Source organism: Pinus tabuliformis, chromosome Q, assembly GCF_031772625.1.
Source record: "Pinus tabuliformis cultivar Carrire ecotype Pingquan chromosome Q, CPIR1, whole genome shotgun sequence".
Classification (NCBI taxonomy): Eukaryota; Viridiplantae; Streptophyta; class Pinopsida; order Pinales; family Pinaceae; genus Pinus; species Pinus tabuliformis.
Window position 1 is genome coordinate 110,237,702 of NC_142296.1, and position 24,529 is coordinate 110,262,230.

Consider the following 24,529-nt stretch of genomic DNA (forward strand, 5'->3'; position numbering starts at 1 on the left):
GTCAATAAAAGTTTTTCGTCCTCCCCAGCCCTTGCCACCTGTGCGGTTATTTTTCTTCTGGTTTCCTCGTCCTCTCATACAATCTGCACATTAAAAAGAAAAGATGAATGCTTTTGAAATCTATAATTACCTTCCCCGGCAACGGCGCCAAAATGTTGGTCGCTCTAATTGTTTTCACAATTTGAGCTCCACATAAATTGTCAACCCGAGAAGGTCTTTTTATTTCAAAGATAATAGCGCACTAGATATGCTCAATTTCAAAAGCGGGATCGATGTTGTAGTGAAAGAAAGACACACACCTGTTGAATTCATTAATCTACTAATTCACACTCTACTTAATTAAAGCTGAAGTCAATAGCAGAAACGATTTCTCAGTTATAGCAAAGGAAAATCAATCTATAAGGAAAGAAATCATTCAACCATAGCAGGAACAGGACCCTATTCCCTGGTGAGGAACTTCAACACCTGCTGCCTGGCACTTAATCACACTGTAAGAAAAGTAACTTCAAGGGATCAAGACCCTATTCCCAGGAACAGGAACCTTCAGCACTTGTCCTCTTGTTTCTAATCACACTGCAGGCAAAGGAAAGCAATCAATGGGAGCAAGACCCTATCCCTTTATGCAGGGATCTTCAGCACATGCTCTCAACACCATTCACTCGTGCATTCAATACGTGTAGCGCTAAGAAACAGAGTATTGCAAACCATGTAACTAGTGTTTCAACAACAGAATTAAGGGAAGTGCAAACACATAAAGAGATAAACAAACTACAGGAACCAAAAGGGTGAATCTTGTGAGGAAGGCGGGCCCTTTCCTTCTCACAAGATTCCCCAGGAGAAAGAATTAAATTGGAACGCTCAAAAGAAGTTTTTATTCATCTGTCAAAGTAACTGATACATTACAGAAGGAGACTAGCTCCAGTTCTCCACAATACTGTCCTGTAACTTACAATTCAATCCCCCTCTAATGATGATGTCTCCTCTTTTTAAAGAGGAGACATCATTTACAATTTACATGAGAGCGAATATCTCGATTCTGTTTTCTTCTCCAAAACAGGACTATTTTGTTCTTTTAAAAAGAGATACTGTTACAACCGAGACAACAGAGGTGCTATCTTCAGGATAATCCAGGTAACCGTATCTTCGGGCTGCTGCTACTATTCCACAAAAAGTTCTTCCAGAATCGCAAATTACGCATAACGGGATTTGCGTGCTTGACGGCTGTTTCAGCAACTGAGTTAGCTGTTTCAGCAACGGGGTCAGCTGTTTCAGCAACGGAGTCAGCTGTTTCAGCAACGGCCGCTTGTTCCGAACAAGGCATATAACTTATCTGCGATCTTTGACTTGTGTTAGCAACAATGCACTTCAATTAATGATGAAATATAAGAGTATTGCGGAATTAAATGTAAGACAGATTAATCATATAATAAAGAAGAGGTTTCTATATACCTTGGGATAAAGTGGATGAAAAAGACATTGAAGTTCATAGTTTAAGAGTAGAGTGGTGTCAAAATATATAGCAAAAATGGTACATAGTGGAGTCCTAACACCAACATCTCCCCCCAACTAGCCTTATTGCATGTCCTCATGTAGTTCGTCGCCTGCATAGATCAGGGTTGCAAGAGTGATGATCAGCATGAAGCTAGGAAAGATCGTACTTTGCATACATCTCTGTTCTAAGAGGCTTATATCCATCTGTCTAGATGAATTCCTTCCACCAATCATCACTTACCTCGTAAGCTAGAGTATATTGGTTGGCTGGCAGCCAGATAATGGGAAATAGAAACCTCAAACCCATCCATCGAACCCGATGAACCCGCATGCACGCAATATACCGAGGTACCCTGTTTAGAGCCCGAGCAAAATTGGGGAGCCTAAAAGGCTCACGTATCTTGACAAGTGATGACAATAGCATCCGCTTTTTTTGGCAGCTATCCTGGGCCTCCTCTTGAAAAGTAAAGATATCTTTTGTGCATATATCAACGCACCATTTCTGAGTTGTCAGCATATGTTAATTTCATCCCTCGATCCCCAAGAGGGTTTCATGTCTATTATAAACATTCACAGATTGACAATTCTCCTTTCGAATGACAAGTGGCATATTTGCCTGATTTTATTTGAACGTGTTGAATGCCTTCTTCCATTTAACCTAATTTATTTTATAGGAGGTAAAGGTTCTCAATTGAATGTCTCCTACATATGGAAATGGGTTAAATGATTGATCTTTTCTGAAAAAGTAATCATGCATGTAAAACTCACACATCAAGTGTTGATCCAAAATATTGTGGCATCTCAAGATGCACAGAAACTGCATTGAATCTTCCATCTCATGACTGAGCTCCTGGCGGACACTTTCTAAACAAAAGAATAGATATCGTTCATGGAGTAACAAAGCGTAGCTATGAGCAGGGGGTCGGCAAGCCATTCCCTATTGTGCCAAAGTAAACATCTCTTCCTTATCGACCTTTAATAGCTTCACCTATTCTTTTAGTCCTTCAATTTGATTCTGTTGTCTCTCATGCTTCCGCTTTTCCTTCTCTATTTGTTCTATGTAGCTGGAGACTATTTTCACAGCTTACTCGGGAGTTTTCCTTATTCCTTCTTGGTGTGCTTCTAAAGGAAATTTCCCTCGTTGAAAGTGAGTTGTTGTAGCTTGCCACTTCTGAATTTCTGTATACATGACAAACTTCCATGCCTCAATCACATGCAAAAACAACTCTATCTGTGTAGCCGCTGAAGTTGTGGGCCTATCTTCAGTCTGTGCTTCCACTGAAATAGTTTCAAGTGGGGGCTTTGCAGTGTTTTTCATGTGCTTCCTCACTCTTATTTGTAAGTGTCGTACCTATTTTGTCAACTTAATGATTTCCAATTTCAACTGCATATTTTCTCTGAATTGTGCCTGATATCTTTCCTGAGAGGGGGTCTCCTTTTTACACAATGCTCAATGAACTCTTGTTTTAGAACAACTTCTTCTGCAGGTCTCATAGCTGCTCCTAGGCCTCGTGGGTTGACGTTGACAAAGTAATCAATTAGTTCTTGTTTTACTCTGATTTCATTCTTTTGTTCCTCGACTCGGGGAACAACCTCGCCATCTCTTTCTTCAAGTCTCAGGACCTCTACGTCTTCCCTTTGCAGCTTTGGATCCACTGCAAGGTCTTGTGGGGTAGTGTCTTTAACAGCCTCTTCTTGCGGTTGCTCTACTGCACGATGATCCTCTTCCATCCGTTCAAGAATGGTTCATAGCCTTTGCGGGTTAGCCTTGTCAGCAACATCCTCTTCCATCTGCTCAGGAATGGTCTCTAGCCCTTGCGGGTTAGTCGTATTAGAAACATCCTCTTCCATTTTCTCAGGAATGGTTTCTAACCCTTGTGGGTTAGTCTTATCAACAACATCCTCTTCTAATGGTCTTGTAGAAGCAGTACTGGCCATAGCTTCTTCATTTTGTCCTTCGGTTGGCATTGGTTCTTGTGTGGCAGTGTCGACCACCAACCCTTCAATTTTCTCAATTATTTCACTAGTCGACATTGGTTTTTGAGAAATAGTGTCGATAATGGTGCCCCTAGCTGTCCCAACAAATTTTAGGATCGGGGGAGAAGCTTCTTCTTTCTTCGTGCATCTCGAGGAACAATATTTCCTTGTCCCTTTTGGAAAATATGCAAGAAAAGGAGAGTGAGTAATAATTTCATCAATTTTCATTCTCTCAATGGCTGCTAACGCAGGCATTCTTTCCTCTTCTTCTATGTTCATTGGTTGTTCTATGCTCCCTTTTTCTCCTTTTGTTTGTGATTCTTCCAAATCATCCTTCTACCCAAGAACCGACACTGGCTCTTGTGGAGTGGTGTCGAATGTGGCCCCTATTTCCTCCAAAGGTTCCACATTCATTTGAGCAGGTCATACTAGTTCTTGTGTGGTAGCTCCACCTACATTTCCATCCAAAGGATCTTCAACTATTTGAGCAGATGGTGTTGGTTCTTGTGTATCAGCACCACCTACATTTTCAACCAATGATTCTTCTATTGCTTAGGTAGGTGAAGATGGTTCTTGTGTGTGAGCACCACCTACAATTGCATCCAAGGGTGGTGATTCTCCTCTTAAATTGGCAATCGAAACTGGTTCTTGTGGAGCAGCATCGACTGCACTCTCTTCTATTTCCATTATGCCTATTTCTGTTGGGCCAACAGGCGATGCTGGAGCAACATCGTTTGTGGCCTCTTCTTCTGTTGCTAAGTCTTCTTCCTCTTCCCTTGCAGGCAACATACCCGCAAGTTCCTCCTCCGCCATCTTGGCGAATTGTGGCCAAGCCATGGGGATTCGAGACAGAGCATGCACCACCAATAACCCATGATGTGTGAGAACCGGTAATGGTTGTCAAGACCAATGGGTGGATTGCGCCATTAAGTGAAGGTTGCTCCATAGGAAGTATGGCATGTCTAAAGAATGAACCTGCACATGCCGAAACCGAAGGCATGGAAGGAGTTTGAAATGATACTTAAATAGTGTAGAGAAAAGACATTCGCATGTAACATACCTCATAACAAAATACGTCACCTCATCCCATGGGTATGACAGAGATTTACGATCATACCCTCTTCCTTTTGGAACCGTTGTCTCCCCATCCTGCAAAAAAAATTCTAGAAACTCCGGTAGAGGAGATTTCCGAGAGAACCATTTCTGACCTCCTCATTGCAACCCGTTGGCAATCAAAATAGCTTCCTTCATGATAGAAATATCCAACCCATGAACTCTAGAATGATTTCATTCCAATTTTAATGCAAATTTGACTGTGATGGCTTTGTCAAATCATTGTAGCCTCTCGAAATACACATGCCACCCTGCATCCAAGAAGACTTGCCAAACATCTGCATTGCGTTGAACCTGCTATGTTCATTCTGATTCATGTCTTACAGCCTGGCCACCCATTCTGCAACGAATTTTTAACAACACTTCAGAGTAACAACAACTGTCGAGGAGTGTCGGTAGGTAGATTTGCAGTGAGAGCTGTGATAGCGATGGGGTGTAGTGAGAGCAAAAACCAGGAGGATAATGGTGAAATATGGAAAAATCATGGCAGATGATGCTAATAATGAATAGTAATTATGGTAATTACTTCGCAACATTGGACAGGGAATTCATTAATACAATAGTACTAAATTAAAATACCGATGCATAAGGGTAACTGTGCGAAGTATGGTGGAAAATCATGGAGTGTACACACTTAGAACAACATTCAATAATGATAATGACAAGTCATTATAATGGCATCTTTTTTATTTATTATTAGTACCTCCCCCCAACTAAAGGATGATCGTTCGTGGCCATATCAAGTCATGTCACTTGAATTATTAATCAAATCCACAAAGTTGATCGGGGACGTACCTAGCAACATACCTTGACGGAGTAACAACAACGGAGGAGTAACAACACCCGAGGAGTTACAACATTGGGGGAGTAACAACACTCGAGGAGTAACAGCACCGCTTGAACACTTAGTCAAAATCGTGATGGAGTAACATCATCGGAGGAGTAACAGTACCAGAGGAGTAATAGCACCAGAGTACTTGGACGAAATCATGATGGAGTAACAACATTAGGGGAGTGACAAAACCATAGGAGTAACAACATTGGAGTACTTAGACGAAATCGTCATTGACATGGAGTAACAAAACGGGAGGAGTAGCAACACCAGTGAAGTACTTAGACAAAATTGACATCATCAAAGTAACAACATCAGAGGAGTAACAACGCCAATAAGGTACCTGCAAGAAAATGGTTGATAGAGTAGTAACAATATATATATATATATATATATATATATATATATATATATATATATATATATATATATATAGATATATATATATATATATATATATATATATATATATATATATATATATATATATATATATTCTCTCTCTCTTTTCTAGATCAGGGGTGTAGAGGAAGAATTCCCTGCACTAATAACTTCAAAATCAGAGTTATCAGAAAGATATTTAATAAAGGAGTCTCTTGAAACTAGACAGTGATATAATCTGAGGCGATGTCCATTCACGATCAAAGGAGTATGTGCCTCATCAATTGTTATAAGTCTAACAGTCCCATTATCGAACACCGTGTCAACTTCATATGGTCCCATCCACCCAAAGTAGAGTTTTCCCTTAAAATCCTTGAATTGAGAATCATAGAGTAATTCCAAATACCCTCTTTGAAACACCTTTTTTCTTAATGAACTTATCGTTCCATTTAGTTCATTGTTGTTGGATTACAGTAGTATTATGGACAGCTACCAAACAAATTTCATCCAGCTCATTCAACTATTCTAGTCGGTGTTTCTGGGCTTCCGAAAGATCTAAACCTATTTCAATCGTTGTCTTGAGTGTCTTAATTTAGAATTCCACTAGAAACAAAGGGGATTTACCATAGACAAGCTTGTATGGTGAAAACTTTGTTTTGTTTTTCCATGTTATTCTAAACACCCACAGTGCCTCAGGAAGATTTTTAGCCCAATTCCAGCGATGGTTCGCTACAGTCTTTGTAAGAATATTCTCTAGTACCTTGTTTGTGCTTTCGCCTTGAACATTCGCCTGAGGGTGATATCGAGATGTTACCCTATGCTTGATTCCATACTTTTTCATGACTCCTGCTATCAGGTGTGATGTAAATTGTGCCCCTCCATCTGAAACAATCTCTCTAGGAGCTCCGTACCATGAAAGAATTTCTTCAAATAAAAAGTTCGAGACAAATTGTTATGTTTCTTTCACAACAACCTTGGACTCTACCCACTTTGTCATGTAATATGTGCAAACCAGAATGTGAACTTCTGTTGTGAAGGCTGTTAAAATTGGAAACTAGGGCCAAACTCCATGTGGGTCAGCTTATTTATGGCACCTGATATTTTTATTGGATCCCTCTCGTCGAGAGGTGTAGGATTGATCTAAAGATCATCTGATTCCGATAAGTATTTATGGAGATATGAATTTATTTTGATTATGGAATTATTATCAAGCCAACCAGCAACTTATGTAGGCTCAAGAAGCCCAAACGTTGTGTCCATTCAACGTATACGTTTTTAGTATAAATAGAAGAGTATTGATGTCATTTGCAACACATTATTGAGGTGATGTCCTCCTCTCCACGTCTTGGGTTTTTGGAGAAGGAGTGAGACACCAAGAATAATATGTTGGCCTAATGGTGATGCCCTAGCCGCAGGTCGATCTACGCAGCAAACAGAGACACCTATATGCTGTCTAAGGAGTATTCTGGCCGTAGTCAAGCCATGCCCTAGCTGCAGTCAAGGGAGCTCATATACACTATCAACGTGGTTAAGGAAAGGCTTAATACACGCTGTCAAGAAGCCTTATGAACAGTCCCTAACACGCTATCAAGAAGCCTTATGAATAGGCCCTAACACGCTGTACAGAAGCCTTATAAACTACGTTGTCCAGAATTAATAGCCGCAGTCAAGAAGAGGACTGAACTCGCAAAAAGGTGAAGCCGTAGTCAAGGAGAAAGGAGCCGCAGTCAAGGAGCAAGAAGCTATAGATTAGATCCTCGCACTTCTCTCTGAAATTTCGGGTGAGCATTGGTTACAGGTATACGCAGTCAAGAAGAGACGGACTTCTCATATCCGCAAACAGAAGAAGATTCACATTAGGGCTTGACTGCACCTCGATTGGGCATTAGGTGCAGTCATGGCCAGATCTCAGGTACATGATCTAATTCGATGAGGATACATCATTAACTAAGGTCTAGAGTAGGTTCCATTCTCAGCATACCTGTAGGTGCAGTCTAGATGAATCTCGGATCTCATATTTTGTAGATCACGGATGGATGAAGGAGAACGGGCTGCGGATAAGGTTACAACATTAGCATGAAGTCAGTGCTATTAATCTTGGCATATACAGAAGTGTTTTTGTGCCCTTACTATCCTCACTGTCTGGGTCTAATGGAGATCATAGCAATCCTGTAGTTGCTATCTCAGTCTCAGCATTGATGTGATCATGTTGGAGAGTATTTAAGTGATGATTGTGTCTACTACACTCTAAGCATAATCTATAGTGATATAATGGCATACCTGTAGCAGCCCTATCACAATGAACAACAATGATAGAATGCCATCTGTTAAGGCAGCAACATGATGATGATGCACATTAGTATGGGCAGCATGAAGTTAAATGATGATCATGGACATGAAGGGCAACATGATGATGAATGAGATCATGGACATGAAGGACAGCATGATGATGAATGATGATCATGGACATGAAGGGCAACATGATGATGAATGAGATCATGGACATGAAGGGGAGCATGATGATGGATAAGAGCATGGACATGAAGGGGGGCATGATGATGGATAAGATCATGGACATGGGCAGAATGATGATAATCATGATTAGTGCAGCATGGTACAGTATGCAGCGGTACAACATGAGAACTAGATGCAGCATGATGATAGGTGAAGGAGTCACCTTGGAGAATCATTTGAAGAAGAATGTCTTCAACTGATCTCATCGTTATACGAAATGATCTATGCTAGATCTAGATAAGTCAAAGTGTTGACTTCTGTTGTAAATGTAATATCTCTCTCTCTCTCTCTCTTTCTCTGCTGAACACTGAATAACATAAAAGAAGAATTGATCAAGGGTTTCCCCACATTGTGGGGTTTGTCCCTGGCTAGTGCGACATCTTGTGTCCTCTTGTCTTGGCTTGTCTTCTGCGATTTATGTTTATGTTCTATCTACAGTTTACTTTATGCTGATGTGAGTGCTAATCTGAAAAGATAAATTGAAATAAATTGCTCTAGCATAGAACATACTTAAAATTAACAAAGGCAGATTAAACGAAATCGATAACCCATTTTTCAAAGGGCTCAAGAGCTAGTTGGGGTTGTAATGACATTTCATCTGTCCAACTAGGCTGACCCATCCACTGGAAACTATCACACCCTCTAACATATTTCCTTGCATCACGAAAAATAGAAGGCCAATAGTATCCCATTTGTAACACCTTATGACCTGTTCGCTTGTCTACAAAATTTCCCCCACAGGGGCCATCATGAGTAGCTTTCAGGACATCATAGATGTCAACTCCACTTATGCACTGCTGGCTTTGTTGATCAGATTCTATGTAAAATATATATCCCTCTATCCATGAATAACAAGCACTATGATGGATAATCCTTCGTTGTTCTCTATAAGGCAAGTGTTGAGGCACCTTTCTTGTAGCAAGATAGTTAGCAATATCTGCATACCATGGAGTGTGAGTAGAAATTGCAAAAATATGTTCATCTGGAAAACTATCCTCTACAGGTGTACCTTCATCACTAGTATCCATCCTAGACAAGAAATCTGCAACTACATTATCTTTCCCTGGTTTATCTACAATGGTAATATCAAATTCTTGAATTAACAGTAACCATCTTGTAACACGACCAAGGGTTATTGGTTTGTTCATCAAATACCTGATAGTTGTATGATCAGTGTGCACGAAAGTAGGATAACATATGATATAACTGAAATTTATTAATAGCATAAATGACAACCAAGAATTCCTTTTCAGTTATTGTATAGTTTAATTCAGCAGGGGTCAAATTCTCACTGACATAGTAAATTGTGTACGATTTCTTGTCCTCCTAGTGACCCAAAACTGCCCCTACTATTGTTTGAGAAGCATCAGTAGAAATGTGAAACATGAGCTTCCAATCAGGACCGCATAATATCAGAGCCTTGCAAACTAGTTGTTTGATTTCTACAAAATTTGCTTCACATTCACTTGTCCACACAAATTATGCATTAGGTAGAAATTGAAAAAGTGGGAATGCTATTTTAGAAAAAAATTCTATGAAATGCCTATAATAGCCAACATAACCAATAAAGCTGCGTACCTATATCGGTGTCTTAAGCATAGGAAATTTTAATATTACCTCTACCTTCGCAGGATCAATCTGCATTCCTGTAGCTGAAAGAAAGTGTACCGACACTATCCCTTCTTTGATCATCATATGGCATTTGATTGTACTCAGAGAAACATGTGTTTTCTTACATCTTTCAAGTATTTTCTCTAAGTTTTTCAAAGCTTCTGTAAAGGAATCCCCATATGGGGTAAAGTCGTCCATGTAAATCTCAACACTCTCATTAACTAGATCAGAGAAAATTCATAATATTTCCCTTTGAAAGGTAGTCGGTGCATTACAGAGGCCAAAAGGAAGGACTCGGTAAGCAAAGGTTCCCCAAGGACATGTGAAGGTAGTTTTCTCCTGATCCTCAAGAGCTATTTGTATCTGGTTGTATCCACTAAACCTATCTAGAAAGGAGAAAAAGTCCTTCTCGGCTAATGTATCAAGGACTTGGTCAATAAAGGGTAAGGGAAAATGGTCTTTTTGAGTTGCTTTATTTAGTTCCTTGTAATCAACACAAATCCACCACTTGCAATTCTTCTTAGGAACAATGACCAGCGGGGAAACCCATTGACTGTACGATATTGGATAAATAAATCCCACATCTAATAGCTTCTGCAATTCATCTTTGACAATGTTTTTAAAGGAAATATTCGTTCTTCTTTGTGGCTGCTAGGTCGACATTCCTATTTAATGTAGATATCATGAGTACACAAATCAGCAGGGATTCCTTTCATATATGTATACTCCCAAGCAAAGGCTTCTTTATGCTCCCGAAGGACTTTCAGCAACTATTCGGATTGGGAGTGTGAAAGGTCAGGATTAATATTCAATGTTTTCCTTGGTTCAATTTCTATAGGAACACTATTACGAGGTACAATTTCAGGAATGTTTTCTACTTTTGTTTCTAGTTCAATATCTTCTTGAACATTGTAGCTCATGACAATTTCTAACAGCTGACGGGTTGAATTAGAAATAGAGTCAGGATTGCTGAGAAAGGTGCTAATGGCATTGTCCTCCATTTCATCTTTAAAATAGAGAGCCCTGTTGATGGTAAGGATGGGTCTAATTTATTCATTCTCAGATTCAAGCTATTTTTTAGGTAGATACTTTTGTATCAAGGTAAATTTGGGTTTATTTGATGAACTTGGTTTTGCAGGGGGGTAAAGGATAAGGTTCTTTGTAACCTCCCCATTAGATATTACCATGTTTCCAGACTGACACCTAATGTAAGCATCTGTGGTTGCAAGCCAAGGTCTTCCTAAAATCAAAGGATGCCCATTGACTGTGCATTGGGTATGTAAAACCAAAAGGTCAACGGGGTACTGCCATGAGTCTACCAAAATAGTGATGTTTTCTAGCTTCCCTACTGGTCTAATAGTAGACCGATCTATCAATTTTAAGACAGTGGGAGTTGGTTTAAGGTTCCACAGACCCAAGGTAATCACAGTGCAGAGGTTATAACATTAATTTCTACCCCCAAATCTACTAGTACATTTGGGATATCCACTCCATTAATCTGTACAATCAGAATCGGGTTCCCGGGATCTCCGTATTTGACAGGGATAGATTTCCCCAACATTATATATGATAATTTACCCATGACATGAATAGTAAGTGGGCCCTTTGGTTTTCTTCCAGGTTTATTAGAACAATATTCTTTAATTTTCTTAGCATAAATCGGTACATCCTTCATAGCTTGAAGTAATGAAATTTTAACGAATAAATTCTGCAATTCCCCTAAAATTCAAATTCAGGATGAGGACTTTGTTTGCTCAAAGATAATATTTCCGGATAAGGTGGACTAGTCTGACATCCTCTAGTAATAATAGTTTGTGAAGGGGTTTGTTTCTTGATAGGAATCTGTGTTGGCTCATCCCCTATCGTCTTTTTTCTAATTCTGAGACTTCATTATCGATATGTTCAACAATTATAGGTGAAGTCTGAGTATTGACCACCCGACCAGATCAAAGATTTAATTCATTACATTCCATAGTGGAAATACTATATGCAGAGAGTTTGAGTGTCTCAACCTATTGAGCCCCTCTATTATTTGGATTTGGATTAGATCGTACAGGCAATTGAGGACGAAGAGGAGGATTACTAGTGGACGCATTAGAAGGTAGCCATAGCTATTATTGTGGAATAGGTTGCGAGAATTGTCTTGAAGGATGAGGAGGAGGTCCACGCCAATTTTGGGACCATGAAGAATTCAGACCAGATTGAGGGTATCAGGGTTGCCAGGGCATTGGATATTGGTAAGACTGCAGCCAAGAAGGTGAAAAAGGTACATATTGTTGATCAAAATTCATATTATTAAAATACTGAGACAGGTCTTGAGGCATAACTTGATTCATGTTCAGTGGCTGTGGTTGCCATGGTTTCCTTAATCCCATAAAATAAAGTTGGTTTGCTTCTTCATTTGTTCCCTGAAACACTACCTTCATTCCAAGAAGAGACAGACAAGTGCTAGTGGAATGACTATGTTCGCATATCGCAAAAGTCTCCACGGAATTTAATGGACATTCCTTCAATGGATGCTTCTTCCTACATTGAGGGTAGAAAATAGACATGGCATTCTCTGCTTCCATCTGCTTCTGCTTCACCTGCAACACATATAGCTGCAATGATAATGTGCTCAAGATATCGGTTCTCAGGTTGTCCAGTAGATTCCCAATTTCAACCTTTGTAACTCCACCACTGGATGTTTTGAGAGTTTGGATTCCCTGCCTCTGTCTCACAGCCCCTCATGAACACTTGATGCATAATTCACAGATGGTATCAAATTCTTCCTTTGATATATCTCCTTTCCCTACTACATTCAATAGCTCCAGATATTCCTCCCTCAGTGCTTTGAGAAAAATTATCTTCAATATATTCTTATCCAGGTCACTGTGGCTTGATCTCTGCAAACTAATTGAAAATTGTCCACAAAATCTTCCTTATTCTCATCCTCTTTCTGCATAATCTTAAAAATTTCTTCTTTTACATCCTGGGATTTGCAGTAGTCCTAATATTTCTCAAGGAAAATCATCTTCATATCATCCCATGTAGCAATAGATTTCCCCCCAAACCCATAAACCATCTCAAAGTTGTGCCCTTCAAAGTAGCGGGGAATATCTTCAATTTCTGAGCATTAGAAATATAATCATACCCCCGACAAACAATGTCAAATTCAAAAAGGAATGTGTTTGGATCGTCGAAAGTAAGACCATGGAAATTAGGTAATGGTGTCAAAGGAATAGGCTTCATAGGTGCATCACCTCTGATATCTCCAATTGGAAATTCAATCAAAGAAGTTGCAGGAGCCATGAATATTTGTCAATACCCACTTGGAATTTCAATAGGTTCTAGCTTTGGCTATTCTATAATAGGTGATGGAATTTGTTTAACAACACTCCCTTGATCAAATGGTGCCAAGAATCCCCTCAAATATTCTTACTTTGCTTGCTACTTCTTCTTCCCTGAATTGTAGTTCTTCTAATTTTGGTTGTGAAACTGATTGTCCTTTAAATCTCGTATGAGATATTACCCTAGCATAAGCTCGTGACGATGCTCTAGACTTAGCCCTTGAGATGATCTCTTGGATGTAATTTTTTCTACCTAAATCAACCCCTTTTCCCTTTGGGGGCTCCCTCTGCCCCTTTTATTGGTGTCTCTATTCATACAATTAGGAAATAAAAGGGAAACATTCAAACAAATTAAAAGCTAAAGACCTAGAGCAGGATAAGAACTTCCCTCCCTAGGACAAGAGAGGGGCCCCTAAAGAAAATAAGAGAAAGAAAATAAGCAAGTCACATAAATCAAGCTCAAGACCTGAAATAGGGCGAAAAATACAACTTACCTTCCCAGGATGAGAGAGAAATACTTATGAAAGTAGAAAAAAGCAATCTAAAGCTCCAGAACTGGAGCAAGGTGATAAAAAATTCCTTCCCCATAACGAGAGAATAATCCTAAAAAAAAAGAAAAACAAGAAACTAAACAACCAAACGATCTAATACTCAATACTTGGGGCAAGGTGTAAGCTTCCTTCCCTAGGATGAGAGATCAATCCTATGGTCAATACTAGTCGTACTTTCATGCCTTTGATAGCCTCCCCGACAACGGCGCCAAAATGTTGGTGTCCAAGTATGAATCATGCAATTCACCCAATCCACATTTAATTGTCAACCCAGGGTTCTACTAGTTATTTCAAGGCTATCGTGCACTGTATGTGCAGGCCACAATTTCCCTACCCAACATTGAACATTAATTATAAATTCATCAATGTGTAGCAACAAGAAATACTATAACAACAAATAAGAATAACAACAAGTAATAAATGTAACAGCAATAAGAGTAACAACAAATAGGACTCACAACAACACACTGGTAAACATTCATAGCAACCACAAACTCACGGAAATAAACCTAACACACATCTAATCCAGTAGCACTTGGTCAGGAGAGTGGGCCCAACTCCCTGATCAAGGTTATGGCAAGATCAACAAATCATGATATGCTCAAAAGATCAAATTGTCATAACTTAAAGAAATATTACAAGTATGTTGTTACAAACTCAGCATTAGAGTATTTCTCCAGTAGCCTTAATGACTCTTAACAGTGATATCTTTCACAGCCCGCAACTCTAGTTTATACATTTTGTCAATAATACAACTCCTAGAAGTACGCCATTGTTTGCCTTTAATTACATGGTGGTTTTAAGAACGAAACAAAATGTAAAAGATAGCAGCATGTCAATCTAGATATTGATTCACCGTTGCAGCAAATTTTCAAGGATAGCATTGCCATCTTTGATGGTATCATTAAGTGAATCACGGTCCTGGTGATTCTCACTTGAAATCTACATAATAACTGAATTAGCAAGCCATTTAGGTAATAATATCCTACGACTATGCTTCATTGACCAAAAATCCATAAAGACATGACAAGAGGTATACCTGTACATTTTAAGATATCGATTAACCATTATTGGCGTGAAATGGGTAAAAAGAACAGGGTAAAAAGGGTGAGTAAGAGTATGAAAATCTAGCCACCAACAGATACCCTAAACAAAACCACTATTTAAATGTAAGGAAATTATTAATTTTAGATAACAATGGTATGTTCTATGCTTGCAACAATTACTTCAATGTCCTTTTATTAGCCCAATATCAGTTTCACTTTAATTTCCAATAGCAATAACATAAACCATTAATTCACATTGACAGTAAGTGTAGATAGAACATGAAAAATAAAATGAAGAAGAAAATCTAAGACAAGAGAACACAAGAATTTGGCTCAAAGCAGGGAAAAACCCCAAGATGGGGAAAACCCTTGATCAATCCTTCTTATTATAAATATCAAATGTTCAACAGAGAAAGAGAGAGAGAGAGAGAGAGAGAGAGAGAGAGAGAGAGAGAGAGAGTACTATAATACAAAGTCAAAATTGACTTGCCAATTTGATGATCCAATACCAGTGTCCAAATGGAAAACAAACAACCCAGTCAAATATGCAATTTCTGCTCTTTGTTAATAATAGTCAAACTACCCTAAGTAGTAAGTCAAGAGTGGTCAACACATCAGTAAATGTGACCTTATTGAGCTCGTTCAAGGTAAAAAAAAATCAACCTTCCTTGAATATTAACTAGCAGCAAAAATAGTCATCAAAGGAGCAATCAAATAATGTCAAACAGAAAATCAACTCTATAGTCAACCAGAGATCAGAACCTGCAGTAAACGAGTGTCAAACTTCACCAAATGCCTTGGTTCCAATGCCAGAATGTGTGGCCTCCCCAAACAGAGATATCTCCATAAAAATCACAACTAAATAGTTCTGAATAAGCCTCGAGCAAAGCTGATCAAAGGTCATTGCAGAAAAGTCAACGTAGAAGAACATGGATGCCCAGTCCACCCTTCGCACATGTGAGAATAATATGTTGCCTCAGATGTAAATAAACCAATGAGAAGAGAGAGAATGTGTTGTTGTGATGAGGTGCCAAAATGAGGAGGATAAAGGTAAGCAAGGCCTCATAGCTTGCAACAAGGGGAAGGGAGAGGCCCTAGACCTGAAACTGCTAGGAGAAAGACCTAAGAAGAATTGTCATTCAAGGTTTCAGGCTTCAATAAGGTTGCAGCTTCATCAGAAAAGGAAATCAGGGTTGTGGCAAGGGTTAGAGGAGGCTCAACTAGGCCTTGAAGACCTAAAAATTCATGAAACCCCTACAATCACGAAAGATATGGTAGAAAACAAAAAAATTGATCTTGAAATTCCAAGATATTACATTCTAGGTCTTGCAACCCTCTTTTTTTGGGTTGTGCATTGAGGGTCTAGGGCCTTAGTAGGCTAGATCAAGGCCCCTAGGGCTTGATTCAACTCTCTTCTTGCTAAATAATTTGTCCAAAAGGCTAGATGTCTTTCCTTGGAGGAGAAAACCATTGAAACCCTAGCCCTAGGGCTAGTTCCTCCACACAAAAAATCTATCTCCTTTGGTGCCTTGAGAATTTTCCTGCACAAAATGAAAAGAAAAATTCTGAAAACCCCAATATATACAAGAATAGTAAAACCCCTGAACCCCTTTAACTATACAAACTAAAAAATTTAAAATACAAGGGTTATATTTAATTCAAAAATATTTACAATATTTACAAATTAAATTTATAAGCTTTCATTAGCAAAATAATTTTTTTAGCCCAAGATCAAAATAAAAATTATTTTTTGACAATTTTAAAATAAAATTTATGGATAGACGATTTCTTAAGATAACCAAGCCAAAACCCTTTTGCAAAATAATTTACCAAAATGAAAGCTTAGAGCCCAAACAAGGTCGACGCTTCTCCACGGTCTGTGAACTTGGAGCCCAAGGGCTAGCATACTTGTAAATCTCTATAAAAATTTCTAAAGATAAACTGTTAATTCGTATAGTGAATCAGATCACTTAAGATAAGTTGTACCAATAGAATGTCCTTATCACTGATAAATGAAATAGCAGTTAAAATTCATTTAGCACAATATAAAATACACACGTAACTAACACATACCACAGATCAACAGATAGAAGAACACCATGAACTGAACCCTAAAGTATTTCTATTATGATAAAAAATGTTCCTCGCAGAGTTGTAGCCCAGTACAAAAAATAACCTCCACAAAAGATATACAATAGAAACAAGATGACTTTTTTATATAGAAAAACCCTCCAAGTGGAAAATAATGGCTAGTTGGCTTGATCCTCATCAAAATAATCTTGACCATTGAAAATAACTTGATTATCTTTAACTTTCCACGATCGAATTTTTAAGTTTGAGGAAAAATTCGAAATTTTCTTCAAACCCATTTTTAATTAGTCTAAAAATTAATATTTTGGATTAGTTTCCTCAAAGATTTGACTGACTTAACCACTAAGGTCCAAGGGCTTAAAGTTTCTTAAAATATCCATTTTTCCCTGTTGGAAATAATACTGAGAGGGGGGGTGAATCAGTATTATTTAATTCTCTTCAAAATATCTTCGAGATTATAATTTAATTTAATCTTCAGATGTTGACCATTAATTTGTATGTCAGTACCATATAATAATGAACAGGAACAAGAAAAACAGACAGTCACAACAAAGAACACTAGATATAAGGTGGAAACCCAATGTGGGTGAAAACCACCTGCTGCAATATGTCTCTATATTCTTTCAATTAGAAACTTCTTTTTGCAATAATTCTGTACTGGTGCAGTCCTTTACCAGTACGCAGGCTGCAACCTGCAGAGAGCTACAACCCTCTCTCGTTTTCCAGACTCTCCTGGAAGGGAGCTACAACCCCCTTAGCTCTTGTACTAGCTGAGCTACTAGTACGTAGGTGCTCACCTATTGAAGGCTTCAACCTTCTCTTTTCTTCTAGGGACCACGTTTTATAAATTTTCAGACTGGATCCATGAACATCAAACAAACATCAAGTACATGTGCATCAACTGATCTCCTTTCCACAATCAACTACTAAATCAACCATTAGCTTCTCAGAATGCAGTAACCAGAAAACAATACCAGTAACTAGACACCAATTCTGAACCCAAAACACTGCAGTAATAGACAAAAGTAGCTAAAATAAGTTTCAAGAAAAGTCCGCAACTTCACCAATAGAAATCTGCGGATATCCGCACTTTGTCTGTGTCGATCCTGCGGACCTCCGTACCTGCACCTGTCTCTGGACTGCGCACCTCTGCAGCTGAACCCATGTCTGTACTGCGCACCTCCGCACTTGCACCCATCTCTGAACTGCGAACCGTCGCACCTGCACCCGTCTCTGAACTGCATACCGCCGCACCTGCACCCGTCTCTGAACTGCGTACCGTCGGACCTGCACCTATCTCTAAACTGCGTACCAGCGCACCTGCACCCATCTCTGAACTGCGTACCGTTGCACCTGCACCTGTCTCTGAACTGCGTACCGCCGCACCTACACCTGTCTCTGAACTGCGTACTGCCGCACCTGCACCCGTCTCTGAACTGCATACCGCCGCACCTGAGCTGTGGTTTGCCTGCGGACCTCCACACCTGCGCTGTGGTTCGCCTGCGGACCTTCGAGTAGAGCCAATTTATTAGTCCTCCAATATGCCCCAGACTGTCAGATCCACAGATCTGATCATGCGTCAAAGTAGATCTTCCTTCTAATGCTCAGATCTCTCCTTGATTTAGCTATCACTCACCAACCGATCACCAGAATTTCAGATCTTAATTTTCTTTAGATATTTCACACGCATGAGTGCTCACCCAAATGATCTCCTTTCCTTTTTATAGGCAAGCCCTTACTCAAACCATGGACCAAAACCATAGAAACCCAATACAAGGGACCCAAAACCAGGGATCAATACTTTAGAAACAAAAACCATGGACCAAAACCATAGGATCAAAAGCATCGGACTAAATACCATGGATCAATCATAAAATTTTCCCACGTGCGCGCATTTCTCTGCATGAAAGTGTGTGAATTTGACGTCCGCACTTTTTGTTCGGAGAACCTGCGGGTATGACAACACCTCTTGTTCGAAGCACCTGCAGGTCCGCGGCTTTTGTTCGGCGCACCTGCGGGTATCTCATTTTCTATCATTTTGAGAGCCTGAACTGAGATTTGCCACTTGAGTGAGTTGCCATCAAGGACAACACTCATGCCATAGCACCACACCTGTGTCATAATGCCAACAATCTCCCCCTTTGGACTTGATGGCAACCCTAAGATCCTCAAAGTCATTCTACCCCTTTGTCATCAAGGACAAAGGGTTATGATCTCCCTAAGAACATGCTGAAAACTCTACTCTGTTGTGCTAATCATGCTCCCCCTGACTGTAGGCCAGATCTGCAAGAGAAATGTTCTTCAAGAAGAACCATAATCCACCATACATCAGAAATGACCTTCCTATCACCAAAAGACTCTATACATACATTCATCACCCAACCAAGTGAGGATCATCCAGAAATTTACATATAACAACCAAGAACATTATATCATTCATCCCAGGCATAGTGGGGAAACCAAAATAGGTCGTTACATGACCTTGACAAAAGAAATATAGAGACAAAACATTAGCAGCATTATTCAGATCAGCATCCATGTTCTTCTTCTATACTTGCTCCTCCAAGATCTTCTACCATAATGCCAACAATGCATATTTAGAAGAATATATGCTCCCCTGAACCTGTGCCAACTGGTCTCTGACCCATCCATGTATGCGTATACCCCATATGAAATTCGCGTACAATAGACAAGATTCAACAACAAGATGATGCATCAACTACTCCCAGCTTTTGTTTGAGGTGTTTAAATGTTTCCTTGGGCAGTGGTTTGGTGAGTATATCAGCAACTTGTTCCTTAGAGGGAACATACTCCAACTTGACCTTTTGTTCAAGCACTTGTTCCCAAAGAAAATGATATTTGATAGGTATATGCTTGGTTTTTGAATGCATGACTGGGTTCTTTGAAATGCTGATTGCACTTGTATTATCACATAGGATGGAGATAGGTGGAGTACAAGTGATTTGAAAATCCTGCAAAGTTTGCATCATCCAAAGAAGTTGTGTGCAACAAGATGCAGCAGCCACATACTCCGCTTCAGTTGTAGATAGTGCTATTGAACTCTGTTTCTTGTTGAACCAAGATACTAATTTGGAACCCATAAAGAATCCACCACCACTAGTGCTTTTTCTGTTATCCATGCTTCCAGCCCAATCTGCATTTGTATAAGCATGAAGTGTGAGGTCTGTATCTCTAGGATACCATAAGCCATAGTTTTGAGTTCCTTGAAGATACTTGAATATTCTCTTAACTGCCTGAAGATGAGTTTCCTTTGGATTTGCCTGAGATCTTCCAACTATTCCCACTGCATGCATGATGTTTGGTCGGGTACCTGTCAAATAAAGCAGACTTCCAATCATGGATCTATAGGTTGGTTGATGCACCGCTGCTGATTCATCATTTGCACTGAGGCTGCATCCTGTAACCATAGGGGTAAATACTGGTTTCGAATCTTCCATGCCATATTTCTTCAAGATCTGCTTGAGGTACTTGGTTTGAGATAAAAATATACCGCCTTCATTTTGTTGGATTTGTAGACCAAGAAAATATGTCAGCTCTCCAAGCAATGACATTTCGAATTCTTTCTGCATTACCAAGGCAAAGTTTTGACTCATAGCTTCTTCATTGCTGCCAAAGATAATATCATCTACATACACAACAAGTATTAGCAACTTGTCATTTTCAATTTTTATATAAAGATTGCTATCTGCTGATCCTTTTGAAAAACCTTGTTGATGAAGCTATTTGTCCAAACGATAATACCAAGCCCTTGGAGCCTGTTTAAGTCCATAGAGTGCCTTTTTTAGTCTGCATACAGGATTTGGATCATTCCCAAGGATGAAACCATCTGGTTGCTCAATGTACACTTCTTCTTCTAAGTCTCCATTCAGAAAGGCTGATTTCACATCCATTTGAAATACTTTGAACTTCTGAAAGCTAGAGAGAGCAAGGAACATTCTGATGGCCTCAAGTCTAGCAACAGGAGCAAACGTTTCTTCAAAGTCGATTCCTTCTTGCTAATAACTTCCCCATTTTCATTCAACTTGTTTTGAATATCCATTTTGTCCCTATGACATTCTTATATTTTGGTCTAGAAACAAACTCCCAAGTGTTATTTTTCTCGATCTGCTCAAGTTCTTCATCCATTGCCTTGACCCAGCATTCATCTTTGCATGCCTCTCTTACATTTTTTGGCTCACAGGAGGAGAGTAATGCCAAGTAGCTTGAAGCTTCTGCAATTGTTCTTCTTGTTTGTATACCAGCCTCTTTCTGCCCCAAAATTTGAGATTCTGGATGATTCTTCTGAACGTACCTGGATGGAGTCTTTTCTTCTATCCTTATCTGTTATTCTGGCACCTCATGGGTTTCTTCTTCATGATGAATCTGATTTGATGTTGATGGATAGTCCTCATCATCTTCAAAATCTTCAGATCTTACCTGCCTAGGAGTGCTTTTTTTTTCATCAACCACTACATCAATACTTTCAACAAATTTTCCAACCCTTTTATTATAACACTTGTATGCTTTGCTGTGCGGAGAGTAACCAAGGAGAATGCCTTCATCTGCTCTAGGTTCAAACTTGCCAAGATTTTCATCAGTATTTTTGATGTAGCATTTACTTCCAAAAATTTTGAAATATTTTACCGAAGGAGTCTTACCATACCATAGTTTGTGAGGAGTCTGAGTGCTGTTCACCCGGACATTTGTCTTGTTGAGAATAACAACTGCAGCAAATGCAGCATCGCCCCAGAAAGTTGCGGGAGTTCCAGACTCATCCATCATAGCACGAGCTATTCGTTGAACTGTTCTGTTCATCCTTTTCACTACTCCATTTTGTTGAGTAGTCCTTGCAGTAGAGAATTCCCTTCTTATTCCATGTTCTTCACAAAAATCGAAAAATTCATTTGAGGTAAACTCCCCACCTCTGTCAGACCTGAGGCATTTAATTTTGTGATCTGATTCATTTTCAACAAAGGCTTTGAAAGATTTGAATTTTTCAAAGGCTTCGTCTTTGTGCTTCGTAAGTCCTATCCAACACATCCTGGAAAAGTCGTCAATGAATAATATAAAGTATTTTTCTCCTCGAGGTGACCTTTTCCTAGATGGACCACATACATCAGTATGGACAAGTTCAAGCGGCCTGCTAGCTGATCCTTCCTTCTCAGGGAAGTTAGTTCTGGTTTTCTTACCAAACTAACATGATTTGCATATTGTATTGTCTGGAATTTTGATGTCTGGAAGACCACGAACTGCCTGGTATTTGCATGCTTTCCTTATCTGTGAGAAGCTTAGATGCCCCAATCTTCTGTGCCATAGCCAATGTTCATCATTCTTGCTTAGATAGCATTGATGTTGTCCTTCTTGAATATGTATAAGTTATTTGGAGTTCTTATGCCTTTGATCATTGTTTTTCCTGTATCAAGGTCACGAACACTACATCCATTTGATTGAAATATTACCTCAGGTCCTTGATCGCACATCTGACTGACACTCAATAGATTATGCTTTAAGCCATCAACATACATGACATTTCCAACTTTGACATTTTCCTTTAACTGAATAGAACCTTTACCTTTTATGAGTGCAGGGGTGTCATTTCCAAAAGAGACCTTCTTCTCCTTCTCTAAGGCACTATATGACTGAAGTTTTTCTTTATCACCTGTCATATGTTTCGAACATCCACTATCAATGTACCATTGATTTTCTTGCCCTTCCGCATATAAAGCTATACCACATCTCTCTCATTGTGGTTCCTTCATTCTCCATGTTTTGGCACTTGAGGCTTGCTCCTTCTGAGTTGTCTGCCGAAACCTGCGCCTGCATTCAGAATCTTCATGACCGAAATTGTTACAAATAGAACATTCTATTTCATTTTCAAGAGCAGAAAAGTTATTGTAGGTTCTTTTCATGATCCCAGTCATACTCCTCTATTTTTGAGCTTCTCTAGTCATGATTGTCTTATAGGAAATACATTGAGTTGCTTTGTGACCAAAGTTATGACAAGAGAAACATTGGCCATTGAAGAAACTCCTGCAATTATCAAATCTACCAGCCAAATGATTGTAGTTTCTATTGACATCCATTCTTGAGGCAAATTGAGAAGGTTTTACTTGAGGCTGGTTGTAGCTTCTGTTTGTCCTTAAAGAAGATTGCCCCCGATTTACCTGATAGTCTTTGTTCATTCTTGATGTAAATTGTCCCTGATTTACCTGGTGATTTCCATTGGGTCTTTGTTCACTTCTCCTTGCTGCATCAAGATAACTTTTGGAGGTAGATGGTTTCTGTGCTTGAGTTGTTTCTTCATTATATCCCAGACCTGTCTTGATTAGTGGAGAATGTTTCACTTTGATAATCTCATCTAACGTTTCAGATCCTTTAACAAATCTAAGATTAAGAGCTTTAGTTTTCTCAATCTCTTTTCTAAGTCCCACAATTTCACATTCTAACTTTTCATGATGTTTCTCCCTTTCAGCTAGTTGACATTGCAGAGTATCAATAATCATATTTTTCTCTTCTAAACAAATTTTGAGTTTAGAAATCTCTTCATAAAGACCTTCTTCATCTATAGCATCCATGAAATCATCATCTTCAAAAGCCATTAAAAGTCTATAATTATTACCTTGTTCATCTTCATCACTATTTGAAAGTCCATCACTGTCTTCATGAGTGTAATAGCTTTTCTTATTTACATTCTGTTTCTTGTTCCATCTAACAGGTTCCTTACCTTTGTCAAGCTTATCTTTGTGAGGACACTTGGCAGCATAGTGACCGACTCTTCCACAAGCAAAGCATTTGAAAGGCAACTTACCTCTGAATCTTCCAGCACCCCGTTGAAGGTTCTTAACAAAATTTGATTCTTCCTCTTCTTCTTACATATGTCCCGACTCATAGTAATCTCCTTTGCCTGAAGCCTTGAATGCAGCTTCTCTCCTGTTTGATGGTCCTCCTTTCCTCATTTCGTAAGCAGAGAGAATTCCGTGCAGCTGTGACATGGTAAGGTTTTGTAGATTCTGTTTTTCTTCTATTGCAGAAACTTTTGATTCAAACTTAGGGGACAAATATCTTAGAACCTTTTCAACCACAACAGCCTCTTTTATTTCTTCACCCAAGTTTTTCATACAATTAACAATCTCATCTATATGTAGGAAATAGTTAGCCACACTTTCATCATTGTACATTCTGAGGTTTTCATACTGAATTCTGAGGGTTTGAAGTTTTGCTCGTTTTACCTGTTCATCTCCTTCATAGCTCAGAATGATCTTATCCCATATTTCTTTCGCGGATTTGTACTGCATAACCTTGACGAATTCTGATTGAGATAGACATCCTAATAGAGTATTGACAACCTTTGCATTTGTTTCATATTGCTTCTTACCAGCTGGATCCGTAGGAGTTGCTGAAGGAAAAGTGTACCTTGTATCTATGATATCCCAAACTTTTGTACCAAGAGATTGAAGATAGGATGTGACTCTTACCTTCCAATAGACGAAGTTGGTCCCATCAAAAATTGGTGGCCTGACTGATGCTTCTCTCTTGTAGTTGCTCATGATGATAGATCTTCCTTCTAGCGATCAAGCTTCTTCTGAAGGACCT